This window comes from Cervus elaphus, chromosome 28 (assembly GCF_910594005.1).
Source record: "Cervus elaphus chromosome 28, mCerEla1.1, whole genome shotgun sequence".
Classification (NCBI taxonomy): Eukaryota; Metazoa; Chordata; class Mammalia; order Artiodactyla; family Cervidae; genus Cervus; species Cervus elaphus.
In genome coordinates, this window is record NC_057842.1 from 29,930,420 (window position 1) to 29,949,271 (window position 18,852).

The window sequence follows — 18,852 nt, forward strand, 5'->3', positions numbered from 1 at the left end:
TTGAATCTGTTGTGGCATTCCTCATGTGTAAGAAATTTGAATAATGCACAGTCCCTACCCTCAAGGAACTTACACTTACTACATATAAAGTAACCTGGGAAATTATGCTGTGTAATTCTGAATTTGCATTACAATGATGAAACTAAAATAAATGCTTATTAATAGAAAATAACCAACATAGAAACAACACAGACAACCTATTCATCTTTTTCAGGGTACATTTCTCCTCACTTTGCTAAACAGTCCCTTCTCCTCTCAACAGGCTAACATGCTCTGGAATCTCCTTGGTCTCACCCCTCTCCATGGCTCATTCCTCACTTCCAGGCGACAAGCCCAGGGGAGAAAATATAGTATAGTCTATCCCTCAGCAGGATTGAGAAAGTGCCAAATAGGATCCCAGGTATCAGACCTCAGCTTAACGTCTGCTCAGCCACTTTCCTCATCTTGCCAACCAGACTAGTTAGTTCCTTCTGCAGTAAGGCTTCTTTCAGTCTATAGCTGTCCTGCATAAACTTTGCACAAATAAAACATGTCTAATGTTTTAAAAATTAGTGTCTAAAGCATAAGACTATAAGATATGTAGACAGCATTTCCACGTGCAGGATTATCAGCGCCTCATTTTTTCTGGAGTTTAGGCAGGCTGCCGGCCTCACCTAGCATTACTACCCACTGTCCTGGTGTAAGGAGACGCACTTGCCAAGTGTACAAAGCTAACAATTGAGCAATTGGGGTACTTATGGATAAACTAAATTTCAGCAAACAGCAAAAATATCTACTAGATTCGAATTTGAAAAACAATTGCTTAATATTGAAAAAATATGAAATTTACATTTATTTCAGTTTGTGTTTACATTAAATTATCACTTATATTCTACAAGAAAAACTAAAGAAAATTTCATTGAAAGTTCTCTGTTGTCCTTGATCTTAAGGGCTTCTACAATCTCAAGCATAAACCAAGTATTAGCAACAAAAACATGCTTTACTGTTTAGCTGTCTTGTCAGGAGCTCTATTTTCCTAAATCACATTCAGCGCAACAAACATTATGAAAGTCTAAATATGAATAAGGAACTGCTCTATTAGGTGCTGGGCTAAAAAGCCTGGTAAAGAAAGCAAACACATGACAGATTATTTTAACAACATGAGTGAAATGTTTAAATAAACCTACAGCTGAGTTTGGAGTTCACGGAAAGTCTACTGGGGAAGATGAACATGGGATAAGCCTTAAAAGGTTAAGAATTTTTTCCTAAGAATTTTCAGAAATAATATGATTGAAGCTGTAGAACAGCACAGTGTTTAACTAAAAACAATTTAGCATTAGGAAGACGCAAGTGTAAGCAGTGAAGGTCCCAGAACAAGGAGGTTTATAGAGTCATTCATGTACTCTGACCTCAAAACATCAAAGCAGCATTGTTTCCAGATGCCTACTCCTTTGAGAGAAAACTTTTCCAATTAGGACACAGAACGGCCAGATTTCAACAAGATAAAAGTAAGAAGGAAATGACTATCCTTTAACAATTCCATTTGACTGATAATGTTTGGCTGTCTTGTACAATATTTTGCAAAATATCACATTATAGGAAATGCAATGAAAATCCTGTAGCTGTAAAATTTTACCTTGGTCTGTGCAATCAAACAGTGTAGTAACTAGATGCTGCAATTACTTATTCATGTGAAAACTATTATTCACTTCATTAGATCAATGTTTCCTTGTTCCAAGATTTTCCTACGGTTTTGCTTGCCACTCTTCACTCCTTGCTCTCAGTGGAATAATTTACCTGATCTTCTTAGGTTAATAAGATATTCCTCCAAATCAGTCACAACAAAGGCATCCTTGGGCCCAGGGATATACACATAGACACTATCACAACCATATATGGATACAAAGATAAAGTAACTTTAGATTCTGATATTCAACCATTAGCCCAGATGTTATAATAAAACAGTGTATTTAACAGGACTCAGGGGAATGAGTAAGCTTGATGTTTAATGCAAACCAGCTTGTTGAAAAATATCATCACTTCATATGATGTTACAAAGCAATAAAATTAAAAAGGAGGCCCCAGGGAGGTATTTAACATATAGTCATAGAGTTTATCTAATAGAAGTTTGTATACTTACTAAGGAAGATGCACTATCAGAAAAACTCTAGGTCTAGTATATTCATCAAAATTATGCAGGAAATGAAATATACATTTGAGTGTAACTTGAGGTACATTCTGCTTAAATGATTCTATTCATGTATACTTTTGAAAGGTGGTATACATATTTTTATAATAACATAATTATACTAACATTTAATTCAAAATAATTACCTGTTAAGTAATGCACAGTTTTTTAAATGAGAACTATTAAGACGTGAATTCAAAATACATTACAAGATTGTAGACTCTTGCTACATTGTGATCTGCATGCATATGTGTGTGCTAAGTCACTTCAGTTATGTCTGACTGTGACCCCATGGACTTGCCAAGCTCCTCTGTCCATGGAATTTCCCAGGCAAGAATACTTGAGTGGGTTGCCATGGCTTCCTCCAGGGGATCTTCCCCACCAAGGGATCGAACTCTCATCTCTTTTGTCTTCTGCAGACAGACAGGTTCTTTACCACTAGCACCACCTGGGAAACCCATGATCTGCATTAGTCAGTAACAAGTGTATGTTTAAAATAAGAAAAATACCAATATCTATAAAATTAGATTAAATAAATCTGCCAACATTACCTAAGCAGGTTAAAAAGTTCAAAATCATCTAGCCAACATGTTTTGTTCATTATGACTCTTTTTCAACTATTGAGCTGATATGACATCATTCTTAGCTAGGAAGGAAGATTATCTGATGTGTAGAGTCCTGTGGACTTTCTTCCTTTCTTTTTTTAAATCCCATGACTGTCCTGGGAATCAGTGTAAAGACAGCGTTTACCCTGGTGGTTCAGTGGTAAAGAACCCTCCTGCCAATGTAGGAGATGCAGGAAACAGGTTTGATCCATGGGTCAGGAAGATCTCCTGGAGGAGGTCATGGCAACCCACTCCAGTATTCTTGCCTGGAGAATCCCACGGATAGAGGAGCCTGACAGGCTATAGTCCATAGGGTCACAAAGAGTTGGATACAACTGAAGTGGCTGAGCACAAAGGACGTACAAGATAAACCTCAGATCCTCAAATAATTTTTAATATATATGAAGAAAAGAAAGTAAAGTATATGAAAAAGCTAGAAAATACATCTCTAGTTCTCTAATAGAATGTTAAGTGGCAGAATGTCAGTAGAAATAAAAAGTAATGTAATATTCACAAAAGGAGAAAGTAAACATTTCTTAAGGTTATGCTGGTAGATCACACCAAACGACAAACCTGCATCACAGCTTTAATGAGATGGGCTGAGATCATCTACAGCTCTGTCCAGACAGAGTGAAGCATGAGAAAGATAAACACCCAGTTCCATATATCAAATGATTTGTTTCTCAGTTAAAGTCAGGCCCTTAAAAAGTCACAAGAATATTGATTTCTATAATTTTGTTCTTTTAGGCAAGGTAAATGTTAAGAAAACAGATGATGCTAAAAACAATTCTTTTCCTTCATGTTCTTTCCTTTTCATATATAGTTTTTGCAATGTAGCTGGGGTGAGGCAGCAGGGATTCTCATCTTAATAGCTACAGTGGCCTCCTTCACATGGTTTTGCATCTCTCTTTTCTTTAGGGTACCATAGACTAAAGAAAATAATAAAATGTTAAATATTATCATATATAATTACAATGAATATTCTCATTTTATAAATTTTGCTTAAAATATATACATGAACCTTCATTTATTTAAACTCATATATTAGACAGGTATGCCAAAGAGTGCACATTTCTGAATCTTAAGGAAATAAGGATGCTATCTTCCCCACATTGTCTACATAAAAGTGTTAGTCACTCAGTCATGTCCAACTCTTTGTGGCCCCATGGACTGTAGCCTGCCAGGCTCCTGCATCCATGGAATTTTCCAGGCGTGAATACTGGAGTGGGTTGCTATTTCCTTCTCCAGGAAATCTTCCCGACCCAGGGATTGAACCCAGGTCTCTTGCAATGCAGGCAGATTCTTCACCATTTGAGAAAGAACTACTCTAAAAATCTCTGAATTTGTTAAGAATAGTAAGTGAACATTTGTTGAAGAAGATGTACTAGGTACAAGGTGCAACTTTAGTTGCTTCACTATATGTCACTATTTAACCTTCGTAACAATCCTATGAGATAGAGGTTAAGCATCTTGCTCAGTCACAAAGCTTGTGAGTAGTGAATATTGGATGTGAACCCAGGTAGTGTGCCGTGAGAGCAGCAGTCCCCAGCAAAAACTGGTTTCATGCAAGATAATTTTTTCCACAGACAGCAGGGGGATGGTTTTGGGGGTAATTCAGGAATACTACATTCATTGTGTGCTTTATTTCTATTATTATTACATCTGTTCCACCCCAGATCATCAGGTATTAGATCCTAGAGGTTAGGGACCCTTGCTTTAGAGCGCTACACTTATAGAATTATATTTATCCCAACTTTTTTGGCAGTATCATTACAACAATAAGCTGCTTATCTGAAGCTGTGCACACTTGACCTGGGACCAAGCGTGTGTTTTTCTAGCCTTACATCCATCCACATTTCCATGATATGTATACTGAATCACAGTTAAACTTGTACATTTGAAGGGAGTGGAGTTCAATGGTTTTAAGTAAACTTTTAAAAAACATCCAGAGGGAATCAAGCAGATGAAAATTAGGAACTATAAGACTTTAAAATTCATACTGGCAGGAAGCTGCAAGCAGTGATGATAAAAGAAAACAAAATGATGCAAATTTAAGTGGATTAAATAGGCAGAAAAATCAGTGGGGGGGCGGAGATCTTTAATCAAGCCAAAGTGCTAAAGACAATAGAGGTTGATGATGTTGAAATGGTTAATAGTTTTATATCTACTGAGATCAACCCTATTCAGGTGAGTTTTTTTCAGTTCTTCTAATTCACGATAACTTTCTCTGATACACCAAGATTATGCAGACTGGTAGGACTGCGATGAACTCCACATGCAGAAAAGAATTTTATGTAAATAGGCTCAAGATATGAGAGTTAGAAAGGAATTTAGATATCATCCAACCCCATCAAGAAAAAAGTGAGACCAAAAGAGGTTAATTAAGCTTACTCAAGGTCACTCCAAAGTTGATTAATGTAAGCTGGAATAAGGTAGCTATGCAGTGGCAGAATTTATAGTAATACAATTCTTTCAGAACTCTAACATAGTATTCCATGAACGGAAAGACCACGGATGGGGGTGGCGGGGGCAGGGGACTCCTTTAATACTGTCTTTAAAGTCTTTTGAAAATCAGCAGCAAAGGGATTATAAATGATGGTAAATTATAATGGTCATTAAAATACTTTTACAGAAAATGGTTCCTTATATATTTTCTAACCTCTGATGATCTTTGCATGTTCTCGTTATGTCTGGAGATGAAACCAACCACAAAGATGGTCTTTTCAATTTCCCACACCTTGGGCAAGACATAAAATATAAAATGTGGGCAATCAAACTTCAAAGTTTGTAAATCCTATTTTGATTTCTTCAAAAAGTACTTGAGGGGAGAGGGCATGTGGCAGGCAGACATGAAGACTAAACTCTTAAGGGCTTCCCTGATGGCTCAGTAGGTAAAAAGTCTGCCTGCAATGCAGAAGACATGGGTTCAGTCCCTGGGTTGAGAAGATCCCCTGGAAAAGGAAATGGCAACCACTCCAATATCCTCGCCTGGAGAATGCCATGGACAGAGGAGCCTGGCAAGCTACACATGCAAAGTTGCAAAGAGTCAAACTCAGCTGAGCGACTAAGTATGCAAACTCTTTTAAAAGCAAAAGATTATGTCATTTAAGATAAACAAAGCACACAGTACTAGGAAAATTAAAATGCAAACATGTGAAGAGTGTTAGGTGGAAGGGAATAAGATGCCCTGAAGGAGTTTACACATGAGATCATTGACTGAAGTAGGTTTAAGATGAGAAGAATTGTAAGATTTGGCTGTGACATGGGAAAGAACAAGTAAGACGGAGAAAGTGTCAAAGACAGAAAAGACAGACTTCAATGCACATGAAAAAGGGAGCCACTGAACATAAGTGATGAGATGTAAACATTACTTGTGAGAGTCAGCAATCTAATATTAAACGGATTACTGAGGTGATGCTCCAGGGTGGGAAGACATTTAGCAGGGAGAAACTGCCTCAGCGGGGCACTCCCTCTAAGACAGCAGATGACTGGCATACAGTAAATGATTCAGAATTTGATGACATTCTATTCTAAACATTCAATTCATAGAAAAAATAGTTTCAGATTCTCCCCTTTGATGGTAAACCAACAATCAGAAATTTTATACACACACACACACACACACACACACACACACATATATAATGTGGGCTTCCCTGGTAGCTCAGCTGGTAAAGAATCCGCCTGCAATGTGGGAGACCTGGGTTCGATCCCTGGGTTAAGAAGATCCCCTGCAGGATACGGCAACCCACTCAAGTATTCTTGCCTGGAAAATTCCACCGTCAGAGGACCCTGTAGAGCAGGCTACAGTCCATGGGGTCACAGAGAATTGGATACAACTGAGCAACTAAGTACAGCACAGCATACATATATATGTGTGTGTATCTCTATTTATCTGTATATATTTATATGCACACATGTATATGCATATATAAATATGTGTATATGTGTATATATAAATGTGTGTATATATACACATACATGTGCATGTATGTGTGTGTGTGTGTGTGTGTGTGTATATATACACACATATATAACTCAGTTTTCCCATTATCTATATAGGTAGTTCTACTAATATGCAGATATATATAATGTATTTAAAAACATATATGTATATATATATATATAGTTTCAAATCTTATCTCTTTCACTTAAACATTCATATTCCTTGGGATAAACATACGGATGCATGCAAAGATATGGATAAACTAGATTATATCCTTAAAGGAAGATTCTTGCCATCGTATCTCACATTTTCCAGGCAAGTGTTATATGCCTGCTTTAATAATCTTTCTAATTTGGGACTTCCTCGGTGGTCTAGTGGTTAAGACTCTGCACTTCCAATGCAGGGGGCATAGGTTTGATTCCTGTCCAGGAAACTAAGATCTCACATTCCGTGTGACAAAAAAGTGCAAATTAAAAAATAAATAAAGTGTACAACTTGAAAAGTTTTTTTTAAGAAAAATAATCTTCGTAATTCATAGCTCGGGGTTGCTCATTTGGTCCGGTGGATTGTAATGTGGTCTCATCACTCTAATGTAGCATACAGCTTCCTTAGACCTCACAATGCTTTGCTTAGGTTTCACTTAAAATCAATTTAATATTTTTTTCACATCCAATTTGCTTGCCCTTTTTAGTTTTGGACACATAAACCATATCAACACTCATAGTAATGTGATATACTAATTTTCAATTCAAAACTGTATTTAAAATGTAATAGGCTATTAAATTGTTATGACTCAAAGGACTGTGCAATTGGAAGAACTTATGAATGTTTATCTGATAATATAATGGTTTATAGCTACCACTTGTTTACAGCTTACATGCCAGGCATAGTCTTATAGGTCTTATGTTCATTGTCTCATTTAATTCTTCAAATAACTCTATGAGGTATATATTGTTATTCATATTTTACAGGTAAATACGCTAAGTGTTATAGTTTAGAAAGTAATATGTGCAGGCAATATGCTGAGTACTTTATGAGTGTCCTATGACTTTATCTTAACAAAAAACCCTGAAGTAGGCTGTATCTTTGCCCTGGTTTCACTGAGGTGAAGATAAGTAATTTGCAGAGTTAGTAAGTGGCAGGTCTTGGCTCACAAGAGTGGACAGCCATTCCCTTCTCCAGGGATCAAACCCTGGTCTCCCACATTGCAGGCAGATTCTTTAACATCTGAGACACCAAGGAAGCTCAAATATACAATAGAGTTTAGATTTTGCGAGGTGTTGATTTGGAAGCTCTGGTTCAATCACTGGAGCAATGGTCATTTAATCTGTCTCCTGCTTCTTGACGGACAATTCTCAGACCACCTGGAACTGGGTGAAAGCTACATTATTAAGTTACACAAGAGGTGCTATGTCTTCTTATAACTATTATCCCATTGTACCAAAGTTATTTCAGTCAGAAAATGTATACCCCACCACACACATGCTAAATTTTTGCTACTAGTATTTAATATCCTGAAGCTATTTCTTTTTTTCAGATTAAAGATCTTTTGACCCTTCTTCTCTGTCCTTGTATCAAAATTTTAGTAGCTTAAGTTTCTGTTTTATGTTTCTGTTATGCTTAGAAGAGCTGGAGGCAAAAGCAAAATTTCTATAAACTTCTCAGAACAAGATTACTAAAGCAACCTTATAAGACCCAGCACACTTGTGGCTTGCCTGTTTGACAACCATTCTGCAATTATTTACAAGGCATCTATTAAACACTGGTTAGTATATTTTGAACACCAGAAATATAAATGCAGTCTCTGAACTTAAGAAAATCAATATTGAGGTGGGGAAAGGAAGGTGTTAAGGGAGTATACATATGTAACTACCTGTAATACAGCTTGCAGATACACAAGAGAAGAGTGGTTTAAAAGGGCTGATTCAGAAAGCAAATTCTTGGGTTTGAAAGATGACTCAGCCACTTTAAGAGCTGACTAAGTCTGGGGAATTTAGACTAACTATGCAATTCATATTTCTAATGCATAAAAAAGAAGGTAAAGAGTATTAACTTTGTAAGGTGATACTGAGAATTAGCCAAGATAAAGCTAGTGGCTGACAAGTAGTACACAGCTAACATGTTTTATGATCACAGAATGTACTAAATGTGTATAATTAAAGTCATATGGGGATCCAGATAAATGGCCAATCTCTTTGGTCTAGGGGAGAAAGGCAGGCAGCTGGTGTTAAGGAATTCTTTGTAAAATTCTGCCTTGATTGTCCTGTGCCTTGATTTGGTTGTATGGAGATGGAATATATTCGAGAGAGAATATATTCTAGAAAGGGGGAACCACCAAAATAGGAACATAGAGCAAGAGGAATATATGACATACTGGTCATGACACTAGGGCTCCCAATATGGTGGGAAATGAGGTTTGGGTTAAAATGACAAGGGTAAAATGATAAATGAAAGAAGAGCTAAGAATAAATTATAAAGACACATAACAAGAAAGATCAATGTCTGCCAGCAGGAATCCTCAAACTGAGTTACTAGATGCAAAAGAATTCAAGATATCAGACCACAACTCTAAGATTCACTCACTAATTAAGTTAGAACTGAGACTTGTTCAGATCTGCTGCTGCTGCTGCTAAGTCATATCAGTCGTGTCCAACTCTGTGTGACCCCATAGACGGCAGCCCACCAGGTTCCCGTCCCTGGGATTCTCCAGGCAAGAATACTGGAATGGGCTGCCATTTCCTTCTCCAGTGCATGAAAGTGAAAGGTGAAAGTGAAGTCGCTCAGTCGTGTCCGACTCTTCGCGACCCCATGGACTGTGGCCTACCAGGCTCCTCCGCCCATGGGATTTTCCAGGCAAGAGTACTGGAGTGGGGTGCCATTGCCTTCTCCATTGTTCAGATCTAGTGCTTGGTAAATGCCTGTTGAGTAGAACTGATGAAAAAGGAAAATAAGACAATCATGACGTGATTTAACTTGTTATATAGCTCCTGCTGAATACGTTTTGTAAGTAACAACTGCGTGATAACGTCCGACCTTTGTTTGATTAATTTTGTTACTAACGTCACAATTGTACAATAAGTATACAATAAGTATCAGTTCAGTTCAGTCGCTCAGTCGTGTCCGACTCTTTGTGACCCTATGAACTGCAGCACACCAGGCCTCCCTGTCCATCACCAACTCCCGGAGTCCACCCAAACCCACGTCCATGGACTCAGTGATGCCATCCAACCATCTCATCCTCTGTTGTCCCCTTCTCTTCCTGCCCCCAATCCCTCCCAGCTTCAGGGTCTTTCCCAATGAGTGAGCTCTTTGCATAAGGTGGCCACAGTATTGGAGTTTCAGCTTCAGCATCAGTCCCTCCAATGAACACCCCAGACTGATCTCCTTTAGGATGGACTAGTTGGATCTCCTTGCAGTCCAAGGGACTCTCAAGAATTTTCTCCAATACCACAGTTCAAAAGCATCAATTCTTCAGCGCTCAGCTTTCTTTATAGTCCAACTCTCACATCCATACATGACCACTGGAAAAACCATAGCCTTAATTAGACGGACCTTTGCTGACAAGGTAATGTCTCTGCTTTTCAATATTCTGTCTAGGTTGGTCATAACATTCCTTCTAAGGAGTAAGCGTCTTTTAATTTCATGGCTGCAATCACCATCCGCAGTGATTCTGGAGCCCAGAAAAATAAAGTCAGCCATCTATTTGCCATGAAGTGATGGGACCGGATGCCATGATTTTAGTTTTCTGAATATTAAGCTTTAAGCGAACTTTTTCACTCTCCTCTTTCACTTTCATCAAGAGGCTCTTTAGCTCTTCTTCACTTTCTTCACTTTCTGCCATAAGGGTGGTGTCATCTGCATATCTGAGGTTATTGGTATTTCTCCCAGCAATCTTGATGCCAGCTTGTGCTTCCTCCAGCCCAGGGTTTCTCATGATGTACTCTGCTTCCTGACCTGCATACAGGTTTCTCAAGAGGCAGGTCAGGTGGTCTGGTATTCCCATCTCTTTCAGAATTTTCCACAGTTTATTGTGATCCACACAGTCGAAGGCTTTGGCATAGTCAATAAAGCAGAAATAGATGTTTTTCTGGAACTCTCTTGCTTTTTCAATGATCCAGTGGATGCGGGCAATTTGATCTCTGGTTCCTCTGCCCTTTCTAAAACCAGTTGAACATCTGGAAGTTCACAATTCACGTATTGCTGAAGCCTGGCTTGGAGAATTTTAAGCATCACTGTACTAGTGTGTGAGATGAGTGCAATTGTATATATAAGTTAAAATTTTCATTAGATCAACATGGAGTATGTCATGGGAATTTTTTCAAAACTCTGCATTTGAGACAGGAGTTTACACATTTCTTATGAAAGTATGTTTATTCATTCCAACTAAGTTCATTTGAACTTACCCCACTCCCCCCAAAAAAATCAATCTATATATTCTGCTAAAATTCAACACAAAAAGTACACCATTAATTTTATAATAAAAATAATATATGCTGTCTTAAATTAATTCTGCCCCTCTATATTGACATTGACAATCAAGGTGACTTCTAGGTAATTCATATCATTATAGATAGTCCATTCTGAAGAAGCAGGTTACAACTATGCATCACAGTTAATCAAGTATAGTGCACATTACCAGTTAACTCTAGAGTAACTGAGTGTCAATTTCAAAAGAGATTAGTCCCCAAAGAGATACTATTTATCAATGAAATCAATGGTGACTCACTTTGTTTTATACTCAATGAAAATTATTATATCATAGATTACTTCAAACATTTACATTTCTTGACAAAATCGAAAATATTTTTAAAAGGTTCAAGTCCCGTATTTGCAAAAGTCCTACAGGGAAGATCTATGACAACATTTCCCACCATTATACTAAAATGAAGTCATATGAAAAATTTTATAATGCTAATGAAACAAAATAAATAAATATGTAATTTTGTATGCATTTGTTAATTTTATAAACTCAAGAACATTATACATGTAAGTTCAGAAGGTTTTACCATTTAAATCTTACTATATGCTTTTGATTGAAGAAGGAAATGGCAACCCATTCCAGTGTTCTTGCCTGGGAAATTCCATGGACAGAGGACCCTGGAGGGCTACAGTCTATGGGGTCACAAGGAGTCAGACATGACTGAGCAATTCAACAATAACAATATGCCTTTGACAAATAGAAAATGGTAATAAATAATGTACCATTTGTAAGTAAACTCATCATCATAAGTAGCCAATCAATACATCAATATCATTTTCTTCTTATGGATTCTGCTTAAATCATTGAGTCTTTTCTGTATTAACTGCTTTGATCAGGTTCTATTGTTTGCTACAGGAAACAATGGAACTACAAATGACTGTACTGAGCATGTGAGAATTAAATCATTTTTGGGAACAGAGAAAACCTCTTTAGTAACCAAACTGGTAGTAGGTGAGTTTGCAAGTGATTAAACTGATAGATATTTCTCTGTGATCAATGTCAATTTCCCATTTCCTGAAGTTGAACTGCTTGTCAGTGTTTTGAATTGCCATCTGTAGCAGACACCTCGGAAAGACTGTCTTCACAAATAACTGAATTTATTTTTCTGTAGGACGCATGTTTTTGCCACAGAGACTTTTGACAACTTAATGTGACTCACCTGCTTTACTACAACTGCTTTTAAGGATATGTGACTCTAATATATACTGCTTATCCTGAAAGGAATTGGAAAACAAAACTTAGAATGCACGTAATATAAACACTCTCTAATAACTCTGGTAAATACTTAAATTGCACAGATTTGGATTCCACTGGGATAGGAGAATGAACCTAGTTCCACCGTAATAAAATCTTCAAAGAGTGTTAACTAACATTCTCAGCTGTGTATGATATCAGCGTATAACTGAAGCATTTCCCCCAAAGGAAGGCACATGCCAACTCTTCATGTCTAACGCGACTAATAAGGCATGTGGATTTGGCTAAGATACTCGAGTTAAACACAGCATATGGAATTTTCATGTGGCGCTCTTCCACTACTATTATAGAAGCAGTTGTGCTTTAAAAAAAAAAAATTATTCTTTAGAGCAGTTTTAAATTCACAGGAAAAGTGAAGTGAAAATCCAGAGTTTGCATATCTGCCCTGCCCCCACATATGTACACCTCCCCCATCACCCCTGTCATCAACATCCCCGACCACAGTGGTACATTTGTGACAATCACTGAGCTCGTATTGATAAATCATACGTTATTATCACTCAAAGTCTGTGGTTTATATTGGGGTTCACTCTTGGTGTTGGACATTCTATCAATCTGGATAATTTATAATGCTATGTATCTACCACTATAGTATCACACAGAACAGTTTCACTGCCCTGAAAATCCTCTGTGCTCTGCCTATTCATCCCTCCCTGACGCCCTGCTAGTAAGTTCTAGGAGGTTTTTGGGTTTTGGTCATTTCTTTTGAATTTTCTACACAGACAATTCTGTCACCTGAAAATAAGACTGTCTTTTATTTCTTCCTTCCCAGTCTGTACACTTTTTTGTTTCCCTTATCTTACTTCATTAGAATTTCCAGTGAGATGTTCAGAAGTGATGAGAGAGAGCATCTTGGCCTTGTTCTGATCTTAGTGGGAAAGCTTCAAATTTTTCACCATAAGTATGATATTAGCTGAAGGATTTTGTAGATGTTCTTTATCAAGTTGAGGAAGTTCCCCTTGGTTCCTCTTTTGCTGAGAGTTTTTAATCATGAATGAGTGTTGGATTTGTTAAATGCTTTTACTGCATCTACTGATATGATCATGTGTTTATTCTTTCGCCTGTTAATTTTATGGGTTATATTAACTGATTTTCAAATGTTGAAATGTTCTTGCATATCTGAGATAAATCCCACTTGGTTGTGGCATATAACTTTTTTATATATTGTTGGGTTTGATTTCCTAGTATTTTGTTAAAAATTTTTACATCTATGTTTATGAAAGATATCGGTCTATAGCTTTCTTATAATGTTTTTGGTTTTGGTATTAGAGTAAAGCTGGACTCATTATGAGTTAAAAAGTATTCCCTCTGCTCCTATCTTTTCAAGAGACTGTAGGGAATTAGTATAACATTGTCCTTCAGTGTTTGATAGAATTCATCAGTGAACCCACCTGGGCCTGATGCTTTCTGTTTTGATGGGTTATTAATTATTTATTCAATTTTTGTTATAAATACATGCCTATTTAGGTTGTCTGTTTCTCTTTGTGTGCGTTTTGGCAAACTATGTCTTTCAAAGAATTGGTCCATTTCATCTAGGTTATAAAATTTGTGGGTACAGAGTTGTTTACAGTATCCCTTCATTATTCTTTTAATGTCCATGGGATCTGTCTGTACTGATGTCCAGCATCTATACAACTATATTTTATCTATACACCTTGGATTTACTTTAAAAAGCTTAAATTGTGCTACATACACTTGGAAATAGGCACTGTCAATAAAAGACAAACAAGGAAAATATCTACAATATCCACATGAAGCAAAACAAGAAGGAAAAAAAAAACAAATATACCAAAATGGCATGTGGTTTACAGTATGTTTTTTAGCTCTCTCCAGCTCCTTACTGTCATGTCTAATACCAGTGACTTCTCCAGAAAACCAGGGAGTCTGCCCATGAATATAGATTCCCCAAAAAATCATATGAAATTTATATATTTTGCTGTTTGAATCCACACATTTTCAAAGCAAAAGTCCAATCATTATCATGACATCTTTACATGAGCTGAGTGCTAGAGAGGGGTAAGGCAACACTTGGAACAGATGTGAAAATACCTATGATGATCAGTAATTTAAAATTGATTCAGTCTTTTGAGCATGAAATATTTCTCTAAATTTGGAAGTGGTGATTATACCAACATAATACTATTGACCCATAATTGTGAAAATTTTTATCCTATCTGAAAACTGAGGGGTCTGAAAATTATTTTACCCTTTTAATGCAAAGACACTGACAGTGTTTATCATGAATGTGGACTACCTAGAAGAACCAATACGATGCCTTTAGTTTGGTACTGGCATCCAGAAAAAAATTGGAAGAGGTAAATTAATTTCATTGGAGGAGGTAAAATAACCATTTCGCGCTATAGAAGGAAAATCATATTGGCTAACATAATCTCTTATTCACAAAGAAAACTTATTAAGCATTCATGCTAGACACTGTAGAATTCTTGATGTACAAAAGCTCCAGGAGGGCAGGTATCCTTGTTTATACGTTTAAGCATCATATGCGCCTAAAGTAGTGCCTGACATATATTTGCCCTTTGACACTGAATCCTTTTTAAACCATATAAAGTATTTATAACTATCGTTACTTTACACATAAAGAGTAGATGTCAACAAAATGAAGCACTAACCAAGGATACCAAGCCAGACGTGGGCAGATCTGAGACTATAGCCTAAGTATTTACCTGCCCGATGCACAAAGCCACTCACTCCTATTCTTCAAACTTGCCTTACTCCACCAGCCAGTTCAGCAATAGAAATATATTCTGTAAGTATGTTTACCCTGTATATCATTTAATAAATTACTTCTTAACTTGTCATTTAACACATTTTTGTTGAAGGTCAAATTCAGGATTATTTCTCTTTAGCATAAATCATAATTCTCAAATGCTCTGTCAGAAGTAAACCATGGGAAACTTATGGATTTTAAACTCTGTAGTTGCATTAAAAATCTCCACTGTCACATAAATATGATTTCCAACTAATGAACATAAGATAACTTATTGAACTGTAACCATAATCTTATTTTTTAAGTCTTTTCCTGAGTTTGCTTTCTGATCATAGAGGAGGACCCTGTGTCAGACGGTCACTACAAAATACACTATTTATAGCATCTCTAATTCACTTATAAAATGCATGGAGAAAATTGACATGGGAGATCCTGGTGTGAGTCTCCTTTTAACAAATTTTGAACTCTGATCACAGCATTTACCTGCTGTGACACTGCTTTTTGGTGAAAAATGCTCTTTGGGTTTCTCAGCAAGTTTAGCAAAATTTTTAGCAAATTTCTTTTTCTATGAACATTGGAGAATATGCTTGTAAATCTTGCTATATTCTCAAGTAAACTTTTCTTGATGCAAAAAGATTCTTGTTGATTACAGTACAATTACTTTGACTTTCATTCCAGACATGCCAATTTCTATGTATTTTGATCTCTGAGCCTTGATTTTTACAAGTGGATAGGGAGTGAATGCTCCTCTTTTTCTCATAGAATCTCAAGGAGGAGATGAGGAAGCACAAGTGAAAGCACTTGGAAAACTATCAGGCTGTGTAGAAATATAAGACGAATACTACCTACAAAAGTTGTGCAAGAAAATATGCAATCTTGATCTGAGATATAAGAGCCACAATATCCCAAACTGAGGGCATTCATTTCCTCTGTCTGATCCAATATGTTACAAATTCTTTTTCCTCTCTCCTATAGGACATACCCTCTACACTACTCAATCTAGAAACCTGAGTTCATCTAAAATCACTACATCTACTTCACTCCAGACAAGAACAGGTGGCAAGAATACACAGAAGAACTACACAAGAAAGCTCTTAATGGCTGGCTTAACCATAATGGTGTGGTCACTCACTTACCACCAGATATCCCTGAGTGTGAAGTGAAGGGGCCTTAGGAAGCATTATTATGAATAGAGCTAGTTGAGGTGATGTAATTACACTTGAGCTATTGAAAATCCTAAAAGATGATGCTGTCAAAGTGCTGCACTCAATATGTCAGCAAATTTGAAAAACTCGGCAGTGGCCACAAGACTGGAAAAGGTCAGTTTTCATTCCAATCCCAAAGAAGAGCAGCACCAAAAAATGTTCAAAGTACTGTACAATTGTGCTCAATTCACATACTAGTAAGGTTATGCACAAAATCCTTCAAGCTAGGCTTCAGTGGTTTGGGAATTGAGAACTTCCAATGTACAAGCTGGGTTTAGAAAAGGCAGAGGAACAAGGGATCAAATTGCCAATATTAGTTGTTGGATCATAGAGAAAGCAAGTGAATTCCGGGGGTGGGGGGGGATCTGCTTCATCAACCAGGCAAAAATCTTTGTGTGGATCACAACAAACTGTGGAAAACTCTTAAAGAGATGGGAATACCAGATCACCTTACCTGTCTCCTGGGAAACCAGTATGTGGGTCAAGAAGCAACAGTTAGAAATGGACTGGTTCAAAATTGGGAAAAGAGTATATTGAGGCTCTATATTGTCACTCTGCTTATTTAACTTATATGCAGAGTACATCGTATGAAGTGTCAGGCTGGATGAATCACAAGTTGGAATCAAGATTGCCAGAAGGAATATCAACAACCTCCGATATACAGATGAAACCACCCTAATGGCAGAAAGTGAAGAGGAACCAAAGAGCCTTGATGAAGGTGAAAGAGGAGAGTGAAAAAGCTGGCTTAAAACTCAACATTCAAAAAACTAAGATCATGGCTTCTGGTACCATCCTTTCTTGGCAAATAGAAGTGAGAAAAGTAGAAGCAATGACAGATTTTGTTTTGTTGGCTCCCAAATTACTGTGGACAGTGACTGTAGCCATGAAACCCAAAGACACTTGCTCATTGGAAGGAAAACTATGACAAAACCTAGACAGTGTATTAAAAACCAGAGATATCACTTTGCCAACAAAGGTCCATATAGTCAAAGCTATGGTTTTTCTTGTAGTACTGTGTATGGATATGAGAGTTGGACCATAAAGAAGTATGAATGCTGAAGAACTGGTGCTTCTAGAGTGTGGTGCTAGAGAAGACCCTTGTGAGTCCCTTGGATAGCAATGAGATCAAGCCAGTCAATCCTAAAGGAAATCAACCCTGAATATTCATTGGAAGGACTGATGTTGAAGCTGAAGCTCCAATACTTTGGCCACCTGATGCAAAGGGCTGACTCATTGGAAGAGACTGATGCTGGGAAAGATTGATGGCAAAAGGAGAAGGGGGTGGCAGAGGATGAGATGGTTAGAGAGCATCACCAACTCAAAGAACTTGAAATTGAGCAAACTCAGGGAGATGGTGGAGGACAGAAGCCTGGTGTGCTTCAGTCCATGGGTCACAAAGAGTCAGACATAACTTAGCGACTCAACAACGACAACAACAACAAAAAAAAAAACAAAAAAACAAGCCGCTAGCATGTTTCTGCTCTCTTACGTATCTTTATAATCACTATTTTAATTTCTGCCTTCCTCATTTCTCCCGCAGATGACTATAATCTACCTACTGGGATCCATGCTATGGCAGCCAAAATGGCTTTCCTAAATGGAAAATCTAACTTCATTACTTCATTGCTTAAAATCTTCAATTGATCCCTGCTGCTGTCAGGATCACATTCAAACTCTTTATTATGTTCTCTAAGGTCATTTTAGATCTGCCCCCTCCTTAGTGCCCTACTTTTCACACTAGGATACAGCCATGTCGGAATTCTGTGAAAACATGCTCCCAATAATTGGGCCCTTTAGAAGTGCTATTAAACCCACGTCAATTGTAGACCTGATTGTTGTTACGGTCTCCCTTAGATTTAAGGACTACTAGCACAGTTGAGACGGCTTCCCAGGTGACTCAGCAGGTAGAGAAGCTGTCTGCAGTGCAGGAGAGGCCAGAGAGATGGGTTCGATTCCTGGGTTGGGTAGATCGTCTGGAGGAGGACATGGCAACCCACCCCACTATTCTTGCCTGGAGGATCCCATGGACAAAGGAGCCTGGCGGGCTACAGTCCATAGGGTTGCAAAGAATTGGACACAACTGAAGTGGCTAAGCACAGCACAGCTGAGAAAGGATTTGAAGTTTTGTAAATATTCTCATTTTAGAGACTAAGTTCATTGCTACAGATAATTGAGAACTGGTTCCAACTTGAATGTGACATAGAACAAGAAGGAAAGAGTCCAAGACTTTGATAAACATAATTAGATTGATGTGAAATTTATTCATATTAACAACAACAAAGGGTATTTACTGATGAAAGAATCAGTGCTAAAATAAATTTTATGTCATGAAAATTTAGGAAAATATAGGATATAGAGAAAAATAAAATAGCCATTATTGTCTTCCACTGAAATGCATACATAAATATTTACACATATAGTATTTGCTGCTGCTGCTAAGTCGCTTCAGTCGTGTCCGACTCCATGC

General features: G+C 37.4%; 1 protein-coding gene and 1 non-coding gene across 5 annotated transcripts in view; one reads left to right on the plus strand and one right to left on the minus strand.

The window, feature by feature from the left end:
* NKAIN2 (sodium/potassium transporting ATPase interacting 2) overlaps positions 1 to 18,852 on the minus strand; it is a 1,116,125-nt gene that overhangs the window by 772,092 nt on the left and 325,181 nt on the right. The gene's annotated exons all lie outside the window — the stretch shown is intronic.
* On the plus strand, positions 7,078 to 7,151 carry TRNAG-UCC. Its single transcript has one exon. It is a non-coding gene; the product is annotated as a tRNA-Gly (tRNA).